The following is a 21,473-nucleotide window of genomic DNA, read 5'->3' on the forward strand; positions in this document are numbered from 1 at the left end:
CAAACCTCTGTGGGAAAAGCATGAGAAAATAGTTTTCTCTCAAACATGATTCAGGATATCACAGCAGAAGGCTTTTTCATATGGTAAAATCACCTTAGAACACACCACAATTCCAAAAATGAGTATGGTACCATCAACAAATGATTTATAATGTAACTAAAGTCTTAAAACCTTCTATTAACTGCAATGCTTTTTAATGAGGTGCTATCATGTATATTGGTCCCAAGATGGCTGTCAACACTTCTTGGATGAAGTACTGACAGCCAATCAGATCTCACGATGAGATGTGTGGTTAGGCTCCGCCCAGATATATCTATCTTTTTAACTCTAATTTTCTCAAAAACTACTGAACAGATATACACCATTTAGGCAAAAGGCACGAGTCTGAACTGAGGACTACCTCTTTGCCAAATTTGGTGTAATTCCGTTCAGCAGTTCGGGCTGTAGCTGCGTCAAGAGGTCCTATGGGAAAATGCATGGGTAAAACGTGTTTTGGGACCCCCTTTTTTCTCGGTCCCCGCTTGACGAATCACCGTGAAATTTTCAGGATAGGAGCTGACCTGAGCTGGCCAAAAGTTTGGAAAATTTCGCGAAGATTCGTCAATCGGCGCCAACGTTATTCCAAATAGAATGTTGCGGATTTCCTACGGAAAATAGGTTCTAACTATAACTACCTACTGGCGACTGCCAGTAGGTAATATATTATCTACTGGCGGTCGCCAGTAGATAGTTATAGTTAGGACCGAGTTCCCATAGGAAATCTGAAAATTCTATTTTGAATAACTTTGGCGCCGGTTGACTTATCTTTGTGAAATTTTCAAAACGAATGGGGCGCTCCGCTCATCTCCTACCCTGAAATTCTCGGGGTGATTCGTCAAGCGGGGGCTGAGAAAAAAGGGGGGTCTCAAAACGCGTTTTACCCATGCATTTTCCCATAGGACATTTAGTCGAAGGTACAGCCCGAACGGCTGAACAGAATTACTTTAAATTTGGCAAAGAGGTAGTCCTCAGGTCAGGTATGTGCCTTTTGCATATATGGTGTAAATCCGTTCAGTAGTTCCTGAGAAAATCAAAAGTAAAATCACATATATATCTGAGCGGAGCCTAACCACACATCTCATCGTGAGATCTGATTGGCTGTCAGCACTTCATCCAAGAAGTGTTGGCAGCCATCTTGGGACCAATATACATGATAGCACCTCATTAAAAAGCCTTGCAGTTAATAGAAGGTTTTAAGACTTTAGTTACATTAGAAATCATTTGTTGATGGTACCATATTCATTTTAGGAATTATGGTGTGTTCTAAGGTGATTTTACCATGTGAAAAAGCCTTCTGCTGTGATATCATGAATCATGTTTGAGAGAAAACTATTTTCTCATGCTTTTCCCACAGAGGTTTGGAAGGTGATCTATAAGCTAAACTGAGAGCATATTTTCTGTAAATTCACATTATCTTTCTCAGTCATGGGAGAATGAAGTCTGACATTCTCAGTAAAATATGTACATCCAACAAGGGCAGAGACTGTCAGTTGATTCCTTTGTGTTCTACTGCAGCTTCCCAGAGTGTTCTAAAGAACAACTAGAGCGCTAACAGTCCTACTTATGACAAAAGTATGGCACACCAGAAGCCATCTTGGTTGGACTAAAGTGGTAACTCTTAAAACATTTAATTTAAAAAGGAACAAAATGAGGGGGTTCATTTTGCCATAGAAAGTATGATTAGTGCTGCAGAAAGAAAAATTAGGGCACATTTTGAGTGACTTCTCAAATCCTCTTCTATTTCATGAAAAAATTCTGATATGCAGACAAACATGCACTTTCAATACCAGCAGCAGACTTCCCTGGTGAGCAGTAGCTTTACTACAGTGATCTAATAAGCAACTAAAGTGCTAACATTCTGAATTTATGGCAAATGTGTGACACATCTGAATACCTTCTTGATGGAATCAAAGTAAAAAACTGAAAGTATTTCCTACTGAGGAGACAGTAGTAAATGAGGAAATTAGTAAACTTCATTACAAATAAATCTCCCAAGATGGCCACCAGAGACAAAAGAGCCCAAATGTAGCCCAAATATCACCCAGATGTAGCCCAAGTATAGCCCAATGGCAGAATGTCCCAGAGTGTTCTAACGAACAACTAGAGCGCTAACAGTCTTACTTATGACAAAAGTATGGCACACCTGAAGCCATCTTGATTGGAAGAAAGTGGTAACATTTAAAACATTTAATTTACAAAGGAACAAAATGAGGGGGTTCATTTTGCCATAGCAATTATGATCAGTGCTGCAGAAAGAAAAATTAGGGCACATTTTGACTTCTCAAATCCTCTCCTATTTCTTAAAAAAATTCTGACATGCAGACTGAAACATGCACTTTGAATACCAGCAGCAGACTTCCCTGGTGAGCAGTAGCTTTACTCCAGTGATCTAATGAGCAACTAGAGTGCTAACATTCAGAATGTATGGCAAATGTGTGACACATCTGAATGCCTTCTTGATGGAACCAAACAAAAAAACTGAAAGTATTTCCTACTGAGGAGACTGCAGTAAATGAGGAAATTAGTAAACTTCATAACAAATAAATCTCCCAAGATGGCCACCAGAGACAAAAGAGCCCAAATGTAGCCCAAATATCACCCAGATGTAGCCCAAGTATAGCCCAATGACAGAATGTCCCAGAGTGTTCTAACGAACAACTAGAGCGCTAACAGTCTTACTTATGACAAAAGTATGGCACACCTGAAGCCATATTGATTGGAATAAAGTGGTAACACTTAAAACAGTTAATTTACAATGGAACAAAATGAGGGGGTTTATTTTCCCATATAAATTATGAATAGTTCTGCGGAAAGAAAAATTATGGCACATTTTGACTTCTCAAATTCTCTTCTATTTCATAAAAATATTCTGACATGCAGACTTAAACATACTTTAATACCAGCAGCAGACTTCCGTGGTGAGCAGTAGCTTTACTACAGTGATCTAATGAGCAACAGGAGTGCTAACATTCAGAATTTATGGTAAATGTGTGACACATCTGAATGCCTTCTTGATGGAATCAAAGTAAAAAACTGAAAGCATTTCCTACTGAGGAGACTGCAGTAAATGAGGAAATTAGGAAACTTCATAACAAATAAATCTCCCAAGATGGGCACCAGAGACAAAAGAGCCCAAATGCAGCACAAATATCACCCAGATGTAGCCCACATGTAGCCCAATGACAGAAGTGTGCAAAACACTTATTTTTTGTGTATTTGCAGTTTTATATAGTGCAGACTTGTCAGGTATTGGAGTGCTTTACATGAGCATTGGTTACATCACACAAGATCAAATTCATTTTCGTTGTAGACATGAGGAGATTAAGTGATTTGACCAGAATCACAGAATGTTGAGCTGAAGCAGAAACTCCAACCTGGTTCCCCAGTTGCAAAGTCTGCAGCTCTGGAAGTAACACCACATCCTCTCCCCTGGTGCAACATTTATTCAAGTGGTCAACTGGATAAAAAAAACATAAAGATTACAAATAATTAAATAATAATTAATAATTTAAATGTTCTTTGTCGCTATTTGAAAACTCAGAAAATATGTCCTCATTTTAGTTTTTTAGAGCACTAACCATAATTTTGATGCAAATAAGACCCTCTCATATATGTAATTTCTAAAGGAAATACTCTAGGTATTACAGTTTTGATTACATCAAGATGACGTCAGGCGTTCCACACTTTTGTAATAAATATAGACTGTTAGCAATCTAGTTGTTCATTGGGATACTGTTGAGAGGCAGAGGCCAGGGGCACGGACTCTGAAAATTGAAGGCAGGTAGGAGAGTGCAGAGGCAACAATTTGACCACACTGGGCAGGCAGGAAGGGCAGTGGCAGCACAACAGACTATGGAGGGCAGTGGAAAGGGGGGCAGGGGCAACAAACCAACAATACAGGACTGGCAAGAGAGGCAGTGGCAATATAATAGACCATTGTGGGCAGAAGGAAGAGGCAGTGGTAGTACAACCATACATGGCAACAGACCCGTTTCAGCCAGGAAACGTCCAATGTTTTTAAGCTCAAATGGGCTTTACTTGATCTGTCTCCTGTCTAGAATCTCCTCTTTTTTAATGTAACTCAAAGGGGAAAATCAATACCCCAGTTTTTTTTCAAAATCTCCCTCTTACCAAGTTCAAAATGTTTGCAAGTATGGTACATTGGATCATGGTAGGCAGGAGGAATTGGGGTAAGGACATGGTCTCGGATAACAGAGGACAGGAGGGACATGGAGAGGTGCACCAAACTGACCCTACAGGGCAGGCATCAGGGAGTGCAGCACAACAATCCATGAAAAGCAATAGGGAGGGGACAGGACCATGCACACGGACAACAGAGAACAGAGGGGAAAGAGGCAATGGTAGCTAGCTGACCATAATGGACAGACAGGAGAGAAATCTGCAGCATAACAGACCATGAAGGGCAGAAGGGACGGATCAGGGGCATTACAATGGAACAGGCAAGCCAGGAGGGAGGGAATAGGGGTCTGCACATGGAAACAGAGGGCTGGGGGCAAGGGGGAGGGCAGGAGCAGCAAGATGACCATGGAGGTCAGGCAGGATGGGCACTAGAAACAAGACACCCCATGGAGAGCAACAATGAGAGTATGATGGCATACACACAGACTATGGAGGAAAGGTGGGAGGGGGTCAAGGGCAGCTAGCTGACCACACAGGGAAGGTAGGAGGGGCCATGGCAGCACAGAAGTCCATGCATGGAAAGCAGGAGGGTTAGTGGCAGCACAATGGCTATGATGGGCAAGAAGGAGGGTGCAGCGGCATGCACAAAGGACCATGGAGGATAGAAGGGAGGGTCAGGACCTGGGCACAGACAAGAGAGTTCAGGGGAAGGGGCCTTACAACAGACCGCACGGGGCAGGCAGGAGGAGCAGTTGCAGCACAACAGACCAGGGAGGGCAGAAGGGTGTGGCAGTAAAATGGACCATGGAGGACAGGAGGAAGGGGATAGGGGCATGGCATGTGGACAGGCAGGGTGGAGGTGGCAGGGACAGGTTACAGTCATCTGGCAATGCTAGGCAGGTGGGAGGAAAGTAGCAGCTCAACAGAACACTCAGAGTAGATAGGAGTGGCAGGTCCATGGAACATGGTGAGCAAAAAGGATGGAGCAGTGGCATGCACAATGACATCAGAGGGCAGGGGGAAGGAGAATAGAGGCAGCAAGCTAAGCACAGAGGCTAAGCAGGAGGTCAATGATGGGCCATAGAATTGGGCAGTTAAGGGCAGGAGGAGTGGACTGGTACATCATGTAGGAGGGAGGAGGCTAGTCCATGGATTCAGACAACAGAGGATAGGGAGGAGGTGAATGGGGCAGCAAGCTAACTGTTCAGAGAACGTGGGTATTAGGAACTTTATTGTTTTTAAAATGTGTGTCTGTGCGAACTACTTAAAATATGAACAAGTATGCAGCATAATCTCACTTTTATTCAGGAAGAAGAGGACATTTGTGACTGTGACTCCGGGTTCACTTGGAAGAAACACCCCCTGACCCTCCACCCCCCATCACAAAATGTAATGTCCGAGAAAAGGGTAGGTGGACGCAGTGTGATATAGAACATAGTCCTGAGAGCACGATTGAAAATGAAAACTAGATATAGTATATGGTATAAACTATGCACCAAAAAGTGTGATATAAGATGAACCGGGGCGTGAAATACAATATGCAATACATTGTGCGCAATGACAGATTCATTGGAGAGCGGGAGATAGCACAGGCACTAGCTCGTGCTATGCGATATGCGCCTTGGAGTGTAATATGCATAGGGCAGTGTTGTGTAACCTAACTAGTCTCTAAAGTTGTAATATAAAATATGTGCTGGGGAGTGTAACGTTGCATATGCACTGTGACAAAGATATGGATCCCAGATTGTAATATGCATGGCATAGCGCTGTGCATTATAACATATGCATCGAGGAAGGCACGTTAGATGGGGCAATATAACCCGTGCGAAGGCAAGTGTGCCACGACATATTCACGGGGTGGTGTTACAGTGCACATGGGCTAGAGAGTGTCATAGCATACGCACTAGCTGGTGGAATACAACACAGAGGTGTGAGGCACTCGGCGGGCACTGGTGGGTGTAACACAGCATTGGGCTCAGCCAGGAGCACGCTGTGTCTCTCAAGTGAGGTTCGTCTCCTTTCCAGAGAGTAAAATAAAAAGTATTACACATCCGGCGGTGGATGTGTGTTTTATTAACCGTGAGGGGGGTTTCTTGCATAGTTTGGTCGAATTTTTGTTGAATCCCCTTTGAATGGCTTGGTGTGCATGTATATTAAATGTGCTCGTCAATAGCTACCCATGTTTGTATAAATAAACGACAAGGGTGTCTACTTGGAGAGTACCCACCGGCGGGGGTGCCGGGATTAGGCACGGTAGGGCGTCAGACACGTCAGAGCTTCACTAGCGGTGTAAATACATTCCATGTGGATTCATTCTATGCATAGTCGCCTTTTAATGAATATCACACAAATCGTCATGGTGATAGGTACGTACGGTTTGTCCAGCATGTCCTAGGTGTTTCTATAAATATATATATTTTTTAAATAATAAAAAACAAAGGCCGGCCCCGGGGCCATAAGTGGCCTGAGGAGGGGGGCAACGCAGCCCCCTCCTTGAGAATAAAAAAAAACAAAAGGCCATGACCCGGGGGTTGGGGTCCCCGGGGCCGATTGAGGCCTTGGGAGGGCCAAATTAATTTTTTCAACAAAACAAATTAGGGTGCAGGCCCTGGGGGATGGGGTCCCCAGGGCCAGTAAATTAGAAAAGGAAGGGGGGGCCACACAGCCCTCCTTCTTAAAAAAATAAAATAAATAAAAGACCGGCATTGTGCCGGAGGCCACGCCCCCTCCTAGCAGCACTCTGCAAACGCACCGCCTGGCCAGTTGTAAGTTGGGGAATTAATTCCCCTTCAATACTGAGGGTCCCTGAGGGCCAACTAGCCCAACAGGTATCTCCAGTATGCGCCAGGGTGCTGCGTTGCAGACAGGTGTTCTGAGGCCACGCCCCTTTTTACACCTCTATGCAACGCAGCTCTGTGGCGCTTACTGGAGGTACCTAGTGGGCTAGTTTGACCCTAGGGACCCTAAGGATTCAAGGGGACTTAATCTCTCAACTTAGAATGGCCACAGGGTGCGTTTACACAGTGGTGAAGGGAGGGGATGGGCCTGAGGTGACATGTGCAAACACGCCCTGTGGCACGTTTTAAGTTGGGGAAATAATTCCCTTTCAATCCTGAGGGACCCTGGGGGCCTACTAGCCCACCTGGGGGTTCTAGTAAGCGCCACTGCTCTGCGTTGCAGAGAGGTGGTGCAGGCCGTGCCCCTTTTTACACCTCTCTGCAATGGCGCTTACTGGACGTACCTAGTGGGCTATTTTGCCCCTAGGGATCCTCAGGATTCAAGGGGACTTAATCTCCCAACTTAAACAAGCATTTACAATGCAATGGTCTCGGCATTGTTAAAGTTAGAGCTATTGGCATTGCTCATAACCCCCACCACAAATCTTCAACACAACACTTAACCAGCACTCTTAACCCCCTTTATTCTCCCGATGTAGGCAGCAGTAGAACGAAAGCACCAGCTGGCAGAGTTATATATTTATATGGCGCGAACTCGCCCGGAAGTTATTGGAGCGCTTTACATAACCCCGTATTTACATTACACATTCAGGCACGGGGAGATTTGGAGCGCCCCGCATGAGTGCCGGCTACGTTACACATTCAAGCACGGGGAAGGATGTGGACGCGACCCGAGGGACGAACTCTGGCTTCCAGCACAAAAGTCGGCAGTCTAGCCGACGGACAAAGTAATGATATAGCGTGAACTCGCCCGGAAGGTATTGGAGCACTTTAGCTGTCCCCGTATTTACATTACACATTCAGGCACGGGGAGATTTGGAGCGCCTTACATGAGTGCCGGTTACGTTACACATTCGGGGAAGGATGTGGACGCGACCCTCAACACAACACTTAAGCAGCACTCTTAACCCCCTTTATTCTCCTGATGTAGGCAGCAGTAGAATGAAAGCACCAGCTGGCAGAGTAATGATATAGCGTGAACTCGCCCGGAAGGTGTTGGAGCGCGCCAAATAGAACTGTTTTTTCATTACACATCTCGGCACGGGGAGATTAGTAGCGCCGTACATGAGCGCCGGTTACGTCACCCATTCAGGCACGGGGAAGGATGTGGACGCGACCCCAAGGGACGAACTCTGGATCCCAGCACACGGCGAGGCAGAAAACAGGCACACAGGCAGCATCTGAATACAGAGAGGCTTACTCCCAGAAGAAAACAAGCACACCACTGCCTTTCTCCTAGGTGAAAGCAGAAATGCCTCGGAGAAAGGCAGCGGCGTTTTCGGATTCGGGGGCTTGTTTTTCTCGAACAACATGACCAGAGAAAAATCGACAAAAAATACGCCTCCTAATCGCAAAACGACGGGGCTTGTTTGGAGAGACAAGCCTCTTCTCCAATGGCTGACCAGCTTTTAAGAGGCCAGCCAATGGAGAAGAGGAGAGAAGAGGGGCTGGTTCAAGCCCCTCTTCTCCAAGTCATTAAATCGCGCGAGCGAGACTGCGCAAGCGCAGCCTTCGCCAGCCGAGACCTAAAAACGGCCACAGGGCATGTTTACACAGTGGGGAAGGGAGAGGACGGGGCCTGAGGTGACGTGTGCAAACACGCCCTATGGCGTGTTTTAAGTTGGGGAAATAATTCCCCTTCAATCCTGAGGGCACCTGGGGGCCAACTAGCCCACCAGGTGCTTCCAGTAAGCGCCACTGAGCTGCGTTGCAGAGAGGTGGTCCAGGCCGTGCCTCTTTTTACACCTCTCTGCAATGCAGCTCTGTGGCGCTTACTGGAGGTACCTAGTGGGCTAGTTAGACCTTAGGGACACTCAGGATTCCAATGAACTTAATCTCCCAACTAAAAACGGCCACAGGGCGTGTTTACACAGTGGGGAAGTGAGGGGACGGGGCCTGAGGTGACGTGTGCAAACACGCCCTGTGGCGCGTTTTAAGAGGCAGTTTTAATCACCTGCCCTATTATATACTAGGGGCTTACAGAGGAGGTCATGCCGATCACAGGGGGACCCCAACGCATAGTGTTCCCTAGTGTATGTAGGTGTTTTCACTGTATTCTGAGTGTCTTTTAACATAGCACTGGCTCTAGGACTGGTTAGTCAGACTCAGTTAACACCAGTATCCATCTGAAAAAGTTGAGGGTACAGGATGATTTTGCAACAAGGCTTCTTTCTGTTCTTCTGTTTGTTCTTTCTGCACGTTATCCTTCTTCCTGCACTTTTCTTCGTCTTTGAGAACTTCTGTTGCTTATTTCTGCATTTCTTTTTTTTCTTTCTGTGCGTTTTTTCTTCTTTCTTCACATGTCCTATCTCTGTAGCCATAGTTAGAAATTAGCATTTAAAAAAACCTTTGAAATTCACGGAAAAAACCATAGGTTTCAGGCACGTTATAGTTAGGAATTAGCATTTAAAAAACGTTCGAAATTCACTGAAAAAACCATAGGTTTCAGGGGCGTTATAGTTAGCTGGACTTTTCACTTGTACAAAACCATTGAAATTCTCCCGTTATAGTTAGTTCAGCTAACTATAACTTGCGCACCCGCAATGCATTGCTGATGACGTCACATATTACATCACTCATGACATGGTCAGTGACATCACTCATGACATCACTGATGACATCTCAAATGACATCACTGATGACATCACTGATGACATCATCCAGTGAATGTATGTTTTTCTGAAAATTACATATGTTCTATATATGTATATCTCAAGGTCGATGGAAGAATAAATGGGTGTATACGTGTCTAAATGGATGATTTGTTTTTGAAAAATTGATTGCATAACTGACTGATTAAGTGTATCTTAGTGAATACATGGCTTAGTGAGTAATGTTTAAATATGTAAATATCTTTATCAGTCTCTCACTTTGTGTATAAGTGGCTGCATGGGTTGGTGAGTAGCTACATGAGTGTCTATATAGGTTATTAGTTGGTTTTTTGAGAATCAATATGAGTGTCTGAGTGTCTGTATGGTTCGGTGGGGGATATTACGTAGTGCATAAGAGCATGAATGAGTGACTCACTGTTTGTATGTGTTGAAGACAGCATGTGTGCAGGACTGTATGGGTGGATGAGTGTGTGCATGGGTGTGTTAGTGAGTGAATGACTGTCTCAATAGTGTCTTTATGAGTAACTACATATGTTTTAAACTTGTATATGTGACTATTGGTGTATATAAGTGAGTATATGTGAGAGTGAGAGATTGAAAGAGTTCCTGTATGAATAAGTATGTGTTTCTATAAGTGATTGTTTAAAAGACTAAGTATGTGTACGTTTCTGTAGAAGTAAGTGTGGTGGTGTGTGTATAACTGTATATGCAAGTAAATGGATGTTTGATTCTTTATTAGCATGAGTGACTCTGTATGTGAGTAACTCTATGGATGAGTGGCGTTGTGTAACAGGATGTATAGGTGTATGAGTACATATGATGAGTGAGTACATGTATGAGTGACTGTATAGGACTGTTGGTGAATGAGTGGATGTGTATGTGGATCTTAGAATTACTGAATAGGTTGTTGTAACTGATATTGGTATGTCCATTGTTTTGAAAATGTTAGTTTCTATTTTTGAATGTGTGTATCAAAGGTTATATTAGGGGGAGAGGAGGTCTGCCACTCTGTCACAAAGATGATGTCATCAGTGATGTCATTTGAGATGTCATCAGTGATGTCATGAGTGATGTAATATGTGACGTCATCAGCAGTGCATTGTGGGCGCGCGAGTTATAGTTAGCTGAACTAACTTAAAAGGGGAATTTCAATGGTTTTGTACGAGTGAAAAGTCCAGCTAACTATAACGCCCCTGAAACCTATGGGTTTTTCAGTGAATATATATATATATATATATATATATATATATATATATATATATATATATATATATATATATATCACTGAAAAAACCATAGGTTTCACACACGTTATAGTTAGGAATTAGCATTTAAAAAACCTTAGAAATTCAGTGAAAAAACCATAGGTTTCACACATGTTATAGTTAGCTGGACATTTTACTCGTAAAAAACCAATGAAATTGCCCCGTTATAGTTAGTTCAGCTAACTATAACTCGCGCGCCCGCAATGCACTGCTGATGACGTCACATATTACATCACTCATGACATGGTCAGTGACATCACTCATGACATCACTGATGACATCTCAAATGACATCACTGATGACATCACTGATGACATCATCCAGTGAATGTGTGTTTTTCTGAAAATTAAATATGTTTTATATATGTATATCTCAAGGTTGATAGAAGAATAAATGGGTATATTACTGTCTAAATGGATGATTTCTTTTTGAAAAATTGATTGTGTAACTGACTGATTAAGTGTATCATAGTGAATACATGGCTTAGTGAGTAATATTTAAATATGTAAATATCTGTATCATTTTTTCACTTTGTGTATAAGTGGCTGCATGGGTTGGTGAGTAGCTACATGGGTGTCTATATAGGTTATTAGTTGGTTTTTTTGAGTATTAGTCTGAGTGTCTGCATGGTTCGGTGGGGGGTATGACGTAGTGCATAGGTGCATGAATGAGTGACTCACTGTTTGTATGTGTTGAACAGAGCATGTGTGCAGGACTGCATGGGTGGATGCGTGTGTGTATTGGTGTGTTAGTGAGTGAATGACTGTCTCAATAGTGTCTTTATGAGTAACTACATATGTTTTAAACTAGTATATGTGACTATTGGTGTATATATGTGAGTATATGTGAGAGGGAGAGATTGAAAGAGTTCCTGTATGAATATGTATGTGTTTCTATAAGTGATTGTTTAAAAGACTAAGTATGTGTAAGTTTCCGTAGAAGTAAGTGTGGTGGTGTGTGTATAACTGTATATGCAGGTGAATGTATGTTTGATTCTTTATTAGCATGAGTGACTATGTGTGTGAGTAACTCTATGGATGAGTGGCATTATGTAACAGGATGTATAGGTGTATGAGTACATATGATGAGTGAGTACATGTATGAGTGACTGTATAGGACTGTTGGTGAATGAGTGGATGTGTATGTTGATCTTAGAATTACTGAAGAGGTTGTTGTAACTGGTATTGGTATGTCCATTGTTTTGAAAATTTTAGTCTCTATTTTTGAATGTGTGTATCAAAGCTTATATTAAGGTGAGAGGAGGTCTGCCACTCTATCACAAGGATGATGTCATCAGTGATGTCATCAGTGATGTCATTTGAGATGTCATCAGTGATGTCATGAGTGATGTCACTGACCATGTCATGAGTGATGTAATATGTGACGTCATCAGCAGTGCATTGCGGGCGCGCGAGTTATAGTTAGCTGAACTAACTATAACGGGGCAATTTCATTGGTTTTTTACGAGTAAAATGTCCAGCTAACTATAACATGTGTGAAACCTATGGTTTTTTCACTGAATTTCTAAGGTTTTTTAAATGCTAATTCCTAACTATAACGTGTGTGAAACCTATGGTTTTTTCAGTGAATTTCTAAGGTTTTTTAAATGCTAATTCCTAACTATAACGTGTGTGAAACCCATGGTTTTTTCAGTGAATTTGCAAGGTTTTTTAAATGCTATTTTTTTTTTTTATTCTTCATTTTTTTCAAACATATTTTTAATTTAATTTTCTTACCTTTTATAAAGACTATGCTTACATTTTTAAAATCATTAAATATTTATTTTATATAAATTTTTTAAAATAAACATGTAAAATTTATTTCCAGATTTTTTTTTTTTTTTTTTTTTTTTATAGTACGCGTACCGTAAGCTCACGGTAAGCGTACGGTTTACGCAACGCCCGTAATCTATCTACGCTGCTTGCGTATAGTTACGTACTTTGCGTAGCCGCGCGTACTGCGCGTGGGTCGCGTGCGCGCTTACGCCACACGCGCACGTTACGCGGAAGTGCCGGGGAGTGACTGTTACGCGCATGCGCGCAAGCGCGTGTCTTTTTTACGCGCATGCGTACTTTTTGCCGTAAGCGCACCGTAAGCGTACCGTAAGCGTACGGTAGGTCATGTGATCATGAAACACAACTTTTGATTGGTTGAAAGTACTTTCAGTTCTAGAACTCTCCTACACCACACCCATTCCCCTCATTTCTGCTTGTGATCCCTTGGGAGAAGGAGCTGGTTTGTCTTTGGGATACGATGGCAGAACAGCAGAGCTCTTCTGAGAGTGAGGCTAGCACCAGCAGCACTGTCTTGAGGCAGAGAGCGAGGAAAGTAAAGCCTTCTTATGTTTGGGATTATTTTACTTTTCCAGAAGGCCAGCAAAAGGTGAATGCACCCTTAGTTACTTGCAAGCTGTGTAAGCGTGTACTTTCTAGAGGTAATCCTAACAGGAAGTATTCCTTTGGGAATCACACCATGAAGAGACACCTCCAGGATGTACACAGAAGGACACATGGTCATCTTTTTGGAGGTAACTCTTCAGAAAGACGAGCCAGTACATCCACAGCAGCTCAGCCTGGACCATCACCTGCAGGGCTTACTCCTTCTTCTGCAGGTCAGGTGAGCCCTTCATCTGTGGGGGGAGAATCTCCTTTTGCTGGCCCTCTGGAAATGAACCTTCGATTTCGGAAGGTTGATATTCATTGCACATTTTGTAAAGGTCTAATTTGTCATAGGGAGACCAGTGTTTCCCTAGTGAACAACAAAATAGATCAGCACATTTGTAGCTTTGAATGATTTTCCCATGCTTCCTTTCCTCTGTCCCTGCATGAACACAACGGTTCTTTTAAGAGCCAACCTTATCTTCCATCTTTTTTTTACTTGTTTTTAAAAACTTTTTTTTTTTTTTTTTTTTTACCGTACGCGTACGGTAAGCGTACCTTTTTTTTATTTTTAAAAAAAAAACACTAAAAATCATTTATCACATTACAAAGTCCTTGAGAGACTACAATTTTTATTATTGACTTACCATACTCACAAATAGTTTTTAAAATGGTTGTAGTTTCCGAAAATTTTCTATATCGATCTGAAAATAAAGAAAAAAGTATTAATATTTTTAAACCATTTTATAATACAGTACACATATTTACATTTTTTACCAAAAAATATTTTTGCCTTATTTTTGCTGTTTTCAGAATATATTGCATTTCACTATTAATTGTGAAAGCAATTGCATTCATCATTTTACAGCGGGCAAAAAAAATTAACAATCACAAAGATTGTATTAAAAAAGCCCAGAATCTCTTCTCACTTAAACTTATCATTACAGAAATGCATATTATTCCAAAAAAATATCATCTAAAAACAATACTTTTTTCTTTAAAATACCGTCTGATATGTTTGTTTGAGAAGTATAATCACAATATTATATCTCAAATAACTCCAAAATACATCTGATTTTATTTCCTTTAGGCCAAATAGTATTTTTTTTTTTTCCTGGAATAAATTTCCAAGGGAAATCCATTAAAATTCTACATTATGAAACCACTATTTTTGATTTATTTAATTGCACGTGTCCAAGCTGCTTTTTTTTCAGACCACCACCATGTGCATTCTCTGTGACTGCCTACACTCCAGCAAGGGCAACCAGCCTTAGTGATGCTGAATGTATTTGCATTACAGACTTAAACCTGAAAACCCCACTGGCTTGTAAATACTGTGCATGACTATACACGGCAAGGACATGGGTGTGTGCTAAGCCTCTGCTTCTTCCCCCAATAATTCGCTCCCCCTTTCCATCTAATGCAACTGTGAAATCACCAGAGCAAGACGCAATAAATCTCTGCCTATAATTCTTCTATGCACACAGAGTCATGTTTTCACATTAGTGCCAAAACGAAATTTCTTTGCCAATTTCAAAGCACACTTACTGCTCTTTTTTTTTCGGGCCAAGTGAAAATCTCTTTTTACAATTTGAAATCACTTTTACAGACTGACACATTATGAAACCACTATTTTTGATTTATTTATTGCACGTGTCCAAGCTGTTTTTTTTTCAGACCACCACCATGTGCATTCTCTGTGACTGCCTACACTCCAGCAAGGGCAACCAGCCTTAGTGATGCTGAATGTATTTGCATTACAGACTTAAACCTGAAAACCCCACTGGCTTGTAAATACTGTGCATGACTATACACGGCAAGGACATGGGTGTGTGCTAAGCCTCTGCTTCTTCCCCCAATAATTCGCTCCCCCTTTCCATCTAATGCAACTGTGAAATCACCAGAGCAAGACGCAATAAATCTCTGCCTATAATTCTTCTATGCACACAGAGTCATATTTTCACATTAGTGCCAAAACGAAATTTCTTTACCAATTTGAAAGCACACTTACTGCTCTTTTTTTTTCGGGCCAAGTGAAAATCTCTTTTTACAATTTGAAATCACTTTTACAGACTGACACATTATGAAACCACTATTTTTGATTTATTTAATTGGACGTGTCCAAGCTGTTTTTTTTTCAGACCAACACCATGTGCATTCTCTGTGACTGCCTACACTCCAGCAAGGGCAACCAGCCTTAGTGATGCTGAATGTATTTGCATTACAGACTTAAACCTGAAAACCCCACTGGCTTGTAAATACTGTGCATGACTATACACGGCAAGGACATGGGTGTGTGCTAAGCCTCTGCTTCTTCCCCCAATAATTCGCTCCCCCTTTCCATCTAATGCAACTGTGAAATCACCAGAGCAAGACGCAATAAATCTCTGCCTATAATTCTTCTATGCACACAGAGTCATGTTTTCACATTAGTCCCACAACGAAATTTCTTTGCCAATTTGAAAGCACACTTACTGCTCTTTTTTTTTTCGGGCCAAGTGAAAATCTCTTTTTACAATTTGAAATCACTTTTACAGACTGACACATTATGAAACCACTATTTTTGATTTATTTAATTGCACGTGTCCAAGCTGTTTTTTTTTCAGACCACCACCATGTGCATTCTCTGTGACTGCCTACACTCCACCAAGGGCAACCAGCCTTAGTGATGCTGAATGTATTTGCATTACAGACTTAAACCTGAAAACCCCACTGGCTTGTAAATACTGTGCATGACTATACACGGCAAGGACATGGGTGTGTGCTAAGCCTCTGCTTCTTCCCCCAAAAATTCGCTCCCCCTTTCCATCTAATGCAACTGTGAAATCACCAGAGCAAGACGCAATAAATCTCTGCCTATAATTCTTCTATGCACACAGAGTCATGTTTTCACATTAGTGCCAAAACGAAATTTCTTTGCCATTTTTAAAGCACACTTACTGCTCTTTTTTTTTTCGGGGCAAGTGAAAATCACTTTTACACACTGACACATTATGAAACCACCATGTGTAACTACAACAAAAACAATTCCCATTTCTATTATTCATTTCTTAAGTTACCACATACATCCCCTCTCAAACTGTAAACTCACCTTTAAAATTAGTTAGTTGTGAAAGAAATGTGACACTCAAACAGCAGATTATCAGAGCCAGGATCTCTGTTCTGTTCACCTCTCTCCTCTCAGCAGAACCAGATAATGGCAAACTTTCCCTCTATTTTTCCACACATATACATGTAAGTTTCAAATCTCAGTGCTTCCCCCTTTTTTTCACATGTATTCACACATTTCTATTGGTTGAAAACCAACCTTTTTCCAAAAGTACCCTGCCCCCAACTTGACTTCTGCCTAGTACCCTTCCCCCAACTTGACTTCTGCCTGCTACCATAGCAACAGCTCATGGAACACTGCTGTGTGCAGTTAGGTCAGAAGTTCGACACACAATGTTTCAATTCCACAGAGCAAGAGTGCTTGACTTTTCAAACCTTACAGCAAATCCATAGTACTGTTCTTTGGTTACACATTTTTTTGTACCAATACAAAACATGCTTGTATTAATTTTCACATACAGCCTAGTTTATTTTCTAGAATGGTATGAAACAGCCAATCAGTTCTTTTTGTTTTAAAAAAATATGTATGCCTCCATTTCCAAACTGTCTTTCTTTTCTTATTGCCATTCTACTGAAAGACACCTCCTGAGTGCATCCAGTTCTCCTTTGAAGATGTTCACAGTGTGGATTGTAGGGCACAGCTATGTCTTCTGGAGTGAAAAGTTTGCAGAGAAAACAGATATGGTGAGAGACCTTGCTTTGCCAAATGTAGACATTAAATGGATTGGTCAGAGAGGGTTAAAGTGGCACCAATTGATGCCATTGGTGAAATCCTTCATTCAAATCCAACACCCTGACCTCATAATAGTGCACTGTGGTGGCAATGACCTAGGCACTTTGACTGGGGTAGGTCTGGAAATGCTTATGAAGGACACCTTTGCACAACTGTTTACACTTTTCCCTAAAACTGCCTTTGTGTTTTCCAACATATGCCAAAGGCAAAAATGGAACTGGTCCAATCATTTCTGTCCACAGATTGACAAAGCAAGAAAGCACGTCAACAAATCTGTTTCTGCTTTCCTCCGTGACTATGGTATGGGTGCCATTTACCACAACAACTTGCGTTATGACATGCAAGACATTTATAGAGGAGATGGTGTGCACTTCAATGATGAAGGGAACAGAGTCTTCCTCTTGAACCTTAGACTCTGCATCGGTACTTACTTGTAGGTACCACTAAAAAAATGACTTCATAAACACAACAGCTCTTTTTAGAGCTCCCTAATTTCTAAACTCTTAAATCTGCTTTTCATTTATCTATTTTTTTTTTTTTTTACCGTACGCTTACCGTAAGTTACCGTACGCGTACCCCGTGATTTTTTTTTAAATCAATAAATGTTTTTGTTGTACTTTTCTGTCCTTCTTTGACCCCCTTACAAATGTTAGGGGGTCTGTAACTCTCCTCATTGCCCCCTTTCCTTGTTTTCACTCTTTTTTTTCAGAGTGAAATACACAAAATGGCGGCCGCCGCTTCCTGGTTTCGACCGATTCGAATGTTTACTAAGATCTAACAGCCAATCAGAATCGCGCTCGCGCACGCCGCCGTACGCTTACCGTAAGCGTACGGTAAGCGTACCGTAAGCGGGCTCAGATATATATATTGATTTAAAGGCTATTTTCTCAGAATCTACTGAACAGATTTACACCAAACCTACAAAAGGCACTTCCTTGACCTGAGGACTACCTCTCTGCCAAATTTCAAGTAATTCTGTTCAGCCGTTCGGGCTGTAGCTCGTCCCCCCGAGACTTTCAGGGTAGGAGCGGAGCGTAGCGCCCCACCTATTTTGAGAAATTCGCGAGGATTCGTCGACCGGTGCCAAAGTTATTCAAAATAGAATGTTGAGGTTTTCCTATGGAAACGTGGTCCTAACTATAACTACCTACTGGCGACCGCCAGTAGGTAATATATATATTATCTACTGGCGGTCGACAGTAGATAGTTATAGTTAGGACCCATTTTCCATTGGAAATCCGCAACATTCTATTCTCAATAAGTCTGGTGCTGGTTGACGAATCTTCACAAAATTATCCAAACTTTTGGCCAGCTCCGGTCCGCTCCTATCCTGAAAGTTTCGTGGTGATTCGTCAAGCGGGGGCTGAGAAAAAAGGGGGGTCCCAAAACACGTTTTCCCCATGCAATTTCCCATAGGACCTGTTGACGCAGCTACAGCCCGAAATGCTGAACCAAATTTGGCAAAGAGGTAGCCCTTGGGTCACATTTGAGCCTTTTGGTTAAATGGTGTAAATCCATTCAGTAGTTCGGTAGAACCGAGGCACAAGAAAGCACAAAAATACCGCAAAAAACGCAAAAAGGGGGCAGGGTAGAAACACCCTGACCCCCTAGGCCTGCTCAGGGGGTCCCACAAGGACCCTCAAGGCCAAAAAAAAAATATATATATTTTTTTAAATCGCGGGATGCGCTTAGGATCCACGCCTCCTGCTCCCGGAAAAAAAAAACGAAGCGCGGGCTCCGATCCTTCCTTTACAATTAGCCCGGGGGCAATATTTTATAGTAATGGGGGGCCCAGAGGGGCCCCCCAGCCCTGGGGACCGCCACCCCCCGGGGCTTTTGTGAAATATGTGGGGGGGCTCTGAGACCCCCCAGCCCCGGGGACCGCCAGCCCCCGGGGCTTTGCAAAAAATGGGTGGGGGGCTCAAAGGCCCCCCCAAGGCCCCGGGGACCGCCACCCTCGGGGCTTTATTTACATATTTGCGGGGGGGCTCATGGCCCCCATGCAGCTCTGGAGACCGCCACCCCCGGGGCTTGTTTAATAAATAAAATACCTGTGGGGAGGCTCGAGCCCCCCCACATTTCCCGGGGACCGCCACCTCCCCGGGGCACTAAATATTTAAAATAGGGGGTCCTTTACGGACCCCCAAGCCCAGGGGACCACCACCCCTCGGGTGTTTAAATTAAGTGGGAGGGAGCCACGCGGCCCACCCCCTGGATCCAATGATGCTCCCGCCTTGTCATTGCAAGCTGCTTTGCTTCATTGAAGCGAAAGCAGGGAAACCTGCTCTCGCTTCAATGAAGCAAAGCTGATTGCTTTTCCACATGGGGAGCAGCATGTTAGCTACTCCCCATGTGGAAAAGCAATGCCGGCTCCCGCAGGAAGCGGGAGCCGGCTGGGACCGTTGGGGGATTGGGACCCCCCATGGTCCCCAACGAGGTGGCCAGGCCCAGGAGATAGGGTCCCTGGGTCTATTAGTGGCCCGGAAGGGGGACCACGCGGCCCCCCTCCCCAAAATGTTTTTTTTTTATTAAAAAAAGGGCTGGCCCGGGGGATGGGGTCCCCGCTGCCATAAGTGGCCATAGGTGGGGGGAAAGGCAGCCCCCTCCAAATAAAAATTATTTTTTAAAAAGGCCCATGCCCCGGGGAATGGGGCCCCCGGGCCAGATTAAGGCCTCCGGAGGGGGGCCACCCAGCCCCCCTCCACAGTTTTAAAATAAAAAAAAAATAGGGGGCAGGCCCTGGGGGATGGGGTCCACAGGGCCAAAAAATAAGAAAAAGAAGGGGGAATACACAGCCCCCCTTCTTAAGAAGTTCTTTTTTTAAATGGGACGGTAGGAGGCCACACCCCCTCCTTTCATCACTCTGCAAACGCACCCCCTGGCGCGTTTGCAGAGGGGGAACAAATTCCTCTTCGATATTGGGGGTCCCTGGGGGTCAACTAGCCCACCAGGAACCTCCAGTATGCGCCAGGGGGCTGCGTTGCAGAGAGGTGTTCTGAGGCCACGCCCCTTTTTACACCTCTCTGCAACACAGCTCTGTGGCGCTTAATGGAGGTACCTGGTGGGCTAGTTGGACCCCAGGGACCCTCAGGATTCAAAGGGACTTAACCCCCAACTTAAAACGTGCCACGGGGCGTGTTTGCACGGTGGTGAAGGTAGGGGGCGGGGCCTGAGGTGATATGTGTGCAAACACCCCTGTGGTGCATTTTAAGTTGGGGAATTAATTCCTCTTCAATCATGAAGTCCCCTGGGGCCAACTAGCCCACCAGGTACCACAATGCCAGGGGCAAACCTTGCTGGGAGGTGAAGCGGTGTGCTCCCACCCCTGTTCCTGGTTAATAGTTCCCTCGTGAGTCATTGAGCTGACGAGCTCGTGGATGAAGCACCCCCTTGCCTGTGAGAGGTACCTGATCTGATAAAGATGTTGGCAGCCTACTCAGCAAACCCCACATTTGAAAGACTGTAATCTCTACTGATGACGGTTAAATAACCACAAACAGGTGTCTAGAGATCAGAACAATCTGCGCCAACTGTGCCGAAATATTCAAACACTCTTGAAGCAAGCAAGTAACTGAAACTGCATTTACCACAATGCCAGGGGCGAACCTTGCTGGGAGGCGTAGCGGTGTGCTCCCACCCCTGTTCCTGTTTAATAGTACTCCCGTGAACATGGAGAGACCTCAGTGCTGCATCTTTGAGCCCAGTACTGATCCTGAAAATTAATTCTAACGGTACTTACCAGTAACTTGAATTTCTTTCCATAGGCTGACATTGACTGGTTTCACTTGGAAATTTGTCTAAGTGTGCTGTTTTGGAACTTTAAAATATTCATCTAAAATCAGCTGCACTACAAATTCCGATTTACTCACCTGTTATTAAGAGAGACCTCAGTGCTGCATCTTTCAGCCCAGTACTGATTCTGAAAAGTAATTCTAACACTTATAAATTCACCCAGGCACTCTCTTTGCAGTACTCTAATCATTCAGTCAGTATCCAAGTACTCATGCTGCAAGCCAGGCATTAGCACATGGACTGCCTCAAACCCCTATCCAAAATGCATGCAGTATCCTAACTAACCAACACACTTATAGTTCAGCTTCAATATTTTAAAAAACATTTTTATTTCCATTTATAATAAAAATATATAATGTAATTTAAAATTTAAAATAAACAAAAATAAAGAGTCAAAATCAGTATAAAAAAATACATATAACTATTATATACATTTAAAAATTATCATT

The sequence above is a fragment of the Triturus cristatus genome, chromosome 6 (assembly GCF_964204655.1).
Source record: "Triturus cristatus chromosome 6, aTriCri1.1, whole genome shotgun sequence".
In the NCBI taxonomy this organism is placed as follows: Eukaryota; Metazoa; Chordata; class Amphibia; order Caudata; family Salamandridae; genus Triturus; species Triturus cristatus.